General features: G+C 36.8%; 1 non-coding gene across 1 annotated transcript; it reads left to right on the plus strand.

Annotated features, from left to right (window-relative positions):
• Nucleotides 1–70: 70 nt before the first annotated feature.
• LOC128295728 (small nucleolar RNA R71) lies at nt 71–177 on the plus strand. The gene has a single exon (XR_008286287.1). It is a non-coding gene; the product is annotated as a small nucleolar RNA R71 (small nucleolar RNA).
• The last annotated feature ends 5823 nt before the right edge of the window (nt 178–6000 follow it).

Genomic DNA, 6000 nt, shown 5'->3' on the forward strand with positions numbered 1-6000 from the left:
TGCGTCAACCATTTGTCAATTTGAAGGATTCAGGCCATTATGGAATGTTTGAACCTAAAGCCAAAGCGGTAACCCATGCTGAGGGCACCTTCTCAAAAGGTCCTTGTATCTCTTCCATACATCGTAGAGTGTTTCTAAGTTTATCTGCACAAATGAAGAGATATCATTACGTAATTTCACCGTTTTAGCCGGCGGAAAATATTTTAATAGAAATTTTTCGGTCATTCGCTCCCAAGTAGTAATTGACCCTCGTGGTAACGAGTTCAACCACTGTTTAGCTTTGTTCCTCAATGAAAAAGGGAATAACCAAAGTCGAATGGCATCATCAGAAACACCATTAATTTTAAATGTATCGCATAGTTCCAAAAAGTTTGCTAAGTGAGCGTTGGATCAATCCAACTTCTGAGATGGATCAATCAGCTTCCTTCAAGTAATTCCTTCCTTCCTCCCTCTGTGCCCCCTTACTTTCCTCCTCTAGGGTGTATTTATAGGTTTTAGAATGCCTAGAAGCCCTAAAAATTGGCATTTTCTGAATTGGACTCAAGTTGGGCTCGGCAGGGACACGCCCGTGTGAGTTGTGCTTCGAATCTGCCAAATTGACATGGCCATGTGGTCTGCCAGTGTGAGGAGGTCCAAGCCATGTTGAATTCGTACTTTGGCCCATTTTTATCTGTTTTTGGCCCATTTCTCGTTTCTTTCGCTCTCCTATGCTCTTCTAAGTATAAAACATGAAATTGAAGCATTAGGAGCATTGAATTCACCAATTCTAATGGAAAATCTTCCATAAAATACGTTAAGCATGGGTAAAAATATGTATAAATTACGATTTATCACTCCTGAAACTTGCTCCGATTTTCTTTCATTTTTTGCTCATTTTGCTTTCAAAGGCTCTCATGAGTATAGAAACATGAATTAAAGGATTAGGAGCAAAAAATTCACCATTTTAAATCGAATAATAATCCAAAAACGCATTAAGAATGAGGCTAAAACATGTTACTTTTGGCATTTATCAATTATCATACTTAAAACGCACGGTTGAGTTTTTAACCAAACAATACTCACAATTTTTTAGCGACTTAATAGAGGATGTAACATTTTCAGATATGATGCTACTTGTCACAACTGAAACCATTAGGATATTGTACTAACATTAATAGATAAAATTAACAACCAATATGCACAAATAAACCCCTATATATTTGGCCTAACCCATGCACACACGGTTATACATTGTTAAGACATATACACGGAACAAAAAGTCAAGATACACACCTTCAGCTACACGCTCGTGCGACACCCTCACTTCTCTGGTGTACTTATATAGTTCATATTCGATCCGTTCTCGTCTAGATCAGATCATTTTTTTGACACACAAAACATTACACATTAGGAATCAACATAAAGGTTTCAACAAGGTCTAGTAGAAATCGATTGAACAAAATGAAAGAGGGTTAACCACAACCTGAGTCCAATCAATATAGGGAGTTTCACTTACCAACCTACTACAATTGGGAACGGGAAATGATTATTGATAGTTCTAAACACTAACGAGGTTTGCACGAACAAAAGGTGATATGACAAGAGGAGTGAAATTAGCGATTCAAAGGTGGTGGGGGTGCGATGATAACTAGGGTATGATCACCAGGAAAAAGAGAGGAGAAGAAAATGCTAGTGTTAAGGGCAGCAATAGAAACAAAAGAAAGTGAAAAAAATGGACTGACCAATGAGAAAATGTGTTTAAATGTAACGCCCTAATCTTTTTATTTATGTTTTTGTAAGTACTTGACACAAAGATCTGTCTCCTTCAGTGATTAAGTGTTCTGGGCGTGTGTGTGAGGTCCCAAGTTTAAGCCTTAGTTTTAGTAAATTTTGGTCATTTTTGGAATTTAGCCCTATCTCTATTCAGTGGGCTTTTATTAGATTGCCTGTAGATTCATATCAAAATGAGCTTGCTGGTTTGAGTGGTAAGGGTGTGGATATGTTGGAGGTCCTGTGTTTGACTCCCTACGCCAGCGAGAGAGATTATTTTTGCTCGTTTGACTGAAAGAGTTTCGATTGTATTAAAAGACTAAGAGTGGGGGTCAGTGGAAGAAAAATATGGGATTTGAGGGTTATCAAAAAGGGGTATCTTTTCTTTTTGCAAAAAATTTCTCCCTTCTCCTAAGGAAATTGACGCTGGTACCCTATTCCTTTGTCGTTTCCCTCTTCTTTTTCTCCCTTTTGGTTTCGATTCCTGTTTTTCGATTGTCACACTTCTGTCTTCGTTATTACTATTTTTGTTGCACGTTCCGGTAAGTGGAGTTTTGCTTTTTGGTAACTTGTGTTTTTCTAATGATTAATTGGGGTTATTGTTGTTTTGGGCGACAACGAATCAAGAAGTTCGTGATTCTACTCCTGTAGGTTAGTAGCTAATCGACCGGAGTGTTGGGCTAAGCGGTAATGCTTGATTTGAGTTATAATTGGTTTTGGGTTTCGATTTAACCATGTATTAAGACTGATTCTGAGTGTCAGTATACCGATTTTTAGGTTCTAGAGTGTTTGTGTTTGCAGTAGCATCAAAACCGTACCAAGTGTGTACCTGAAAAATAGAAATCAAAGTTTCAGCAAAAGCCATAAAATAGTTCTGTGGAAGCCACACGGGCGTGTGGTCACCTGTGTGGTAGGTCGTGTGGGAGGACAAGGGTGTGTGAGCCCACACTGGCATGACTCACAAGCATGTAAATTCTTGGGCTAGTTTGTGTAGGCCATACGGGTAAGGCCAATCTGGGCGTGTCAGCCCATACGGACAATCCACACCGGTATGTGGGTCTATGTTTCTAAAATTTCTCCTAGGGTCGCACGGGTCGTCTCAATCGACTGTGGGCCTACTGTATGGTTGGTAAGGGCTAACTAAACCCTAAAATTATGTGACCTGATAGCCTGAAACACTGTTTTGAGTATGAATATACATGTTCGATTACTATGTTAATTGTATAATTGATATCTGTATATATAAGCATGTTTTAATCTGTCAATTATGTATATGTATTCTGTATCTATTCTGTTTATGATTGTGGGTGGGTTTTGTATTGATGGAGGAAGTGTTCTGTACGGCGATCATCGCCTAGTATCTGACAGCTTGGTTGCACTATATCTGATACGTGTCGTATTGGCACAACATGGTGCGTAGGGATGGGTGGGTGTTTTCAGCCCCACATGGTGTGTTGGGATGGTCGGAGATGGTGTGTAGAGGATGGGGTTAGGATTCTGATTATCTAATTCTGTTTATTATATCTATATCTATCTGTGTCTATATCAGACTGAGTATTTGATTCTGTTTGCATTGCATGTCTATTTCTGTTGAGTTACACACTGAGTTTACGTAAAGTCACATCTGTTTGTCTGTACTGTCAGGTAATCCACAGTTTTAGGCAGATCGATGCAGTAGGGACTCGGCAGTGACCACTCTTTCGAAAAATTGTTTAGATTTATTAATTTATGGTTTATTTAAAGATTTGGGATATAATTCAGAAAGTTTGTAATTTTTTTTAAACTCTTTGGACTGTTTTGGTTTTTGACTTGATTTGGTTTGATATGTTCGATTTGTTGCATGCTTGATAAAATATTTTATGGAAACAGATTTTACGCCAAAAAAGAAGTTTTCTAAAAATACGCAACTTCTTTCAAAATGTTTTGGTTCGGTTTAATTTTCACTGTAATAAGAGTTTTGGCAAATGAACTGTTAGAATAATGTCTTCTGTAATAAATGTGAAGGAATGTAAGTTTTATTAGTGATTAGTTTATGGAATCAACTTGTTTTCAAAACCAATTCTTTGTGACATCTTCAGATTCGACCATAACGTCTAGGCCGGGTTTGGGGTATTACATTTAGTAGTATCAAAGCCAGGATGTAAAACTTGTCTATGAATTTTGGGTTCCGAAATTTTGTTTATGAAAGTATGGGATTTAAAATGATTTGAATAATTGAGAAAGTATGTGGTTGTAACAGCCCAGTTTTAGCTAAATCAGAACAATAGTTTTGGGACCACAAATTTGAAGTCAAAAAATTATTTTAATATTATTTTGATATTTATGGCATGAAATGAGATGTGTGTGAAAATTTTGTGAGCTAATTTTATCGTTTAATAGCTCAATTTAAAAAAAGGATTAAATCGCGTAAAGTGCAAAAGTTGCGTTCTATATGATAAAGATGTCTAATTGCTATGGCTTATTAAATGAAATGTCCTTATTATGTAATTAGACCATTGATAGTGGGAATGGTCATAAATGGACATATATTATGGTGATTTTAAATGGTTTACTAAAGGATAAAAAGGTAAATTGTGAATTAATTAGTAAATAAACAAAATAAAGCCAACTATCATCTTTTTCTCTTCATTTTTCAACCGAATACTTAAAGGAGGAAATCATTTTTATGCATTTAGGGTTAGGCACTTACAAGGCTTGATTGATCAAGAAAGAAAGAATTTGAATTTAGATCAGGGAAAATCGAAGGTTATTGAGTAGTCGATCCAATTCGTCAATTCTGAGTACGAGGTAAGTTTGTACATGATAAACATTGTTACAATTATGTTTTTAATGCTTTAATATTGCATAAATTGTATATATGCGACTACGGTTGCCTACGACGATAAATCGACTATGTTTGACACTTAGTGTGGGTTTCGAGATAGCTTCAGCTATATATATAGCACTTAGTCTGCGAATTGGAATAGCTTCAGCTATATGTGACACTAAGTGTGCGATACTGAGATAGCTTTGGTTTAATGTGATGGGACTAAGTGTGCGATATCATTATAACTTCGACTAATCATTTGTGCACTAAATGTGAAGTTCCTTAAGTATTGAAAGAATTCCAGATGGAGTAACATATTGAACAAAGAGGTGAAAATGTAATAAATAAATACGGGAGAGTACAGGTATGTACGATACCTATGTGGTAGTGATACTATGTGTATGAAGCTTGATGGATTTGTATATATATGAAAAATGGTCATGGGTTAGAATTGAGTGATAATATGAGACTTATTAAGTGTTTATTAATTGATGATTTGAATATTATGAACTTTCGATTTTATTTAGTACGCACTTACTAAGCTATTAAGCTTACTGTGTGTCATTTGTCTATATTTTATGGAGAATCAAAGCTAGCTTGGACTCGGGGATCGTGGGGAACATCATCGCACTATCAAACACCTAAGTTGGTGCTTTTGAGATATGTATATATGATATATGGCATGTATAGGCTAGTTATGGTACTTTGGTTGTGAATATGTCATAAGATTTGGCTTAATATGTATATGTTTTGATTTTTATAGATAGCCATGCATGATGGTTTGGTTTGGTATGTTTTGGTATAAATGTGGCTAAGGTTTCATAGTTGTTCAAATGGTAATGTTTTAAGTTTAGTAAAGGACTTATTGGTATGATTGAAGTTAATGAATTGAAAGGATATATGCTTGTGAATAAATGTTAGATGATATAAGTTTTTGAATAGGTATTTGGTTTGAATTGATGATGGAATTTGATTGAAATGGACATAGTATAAATTGTGCATTTGGTTAATGATTTTGTGATGCCTATTGTATGATGAATTGGTACCTTTTTGGTTGTTTAAGTGAGCATGCGAAAGGGTGGAAAATTGGCTTTGCAAATGACCTATTTTTGTCCACATGGGCAGAGATACGGGCGTGTGTCTCAGCTGTGTGCGACACATGGTCATGATACACGACCGTGTGTCCCCTGGGTTACCTTTTCGATTTAAGTCAGTATACCCTATAGTTTTGACACGGCCTAGACATAAGAGCATGACTACTAGCCGTGTGTGGCACATGGGCGTCTGGTCGGCCATGTGACCCAAGTCAGCAACCTCCCAAGTTTTCCCACAGCCATGGCACACGGGCGTGTGGTGCAAGTCAGTATGTATGCCCTATTTTTACACGGCCTAAGGCACGGTCGTGTCTCGTAGCCGTGTGAGGCACACGACCTGTTCACAAGGGC

Source organism: Gossypium arboreum, chromosome 7, assembly GCF_025698485.1.
Source record: "Gossypium arboreum isolate Shixiya-1 chromosome 7, ASM2569848v2, whole genome shotgun sequence".
NCBI lineage: Eukaryota > Viridiplantae > Streptophyta > Magnoliopsida > Malvales > Malvaceae > Gossypium > Gossypium arboreum.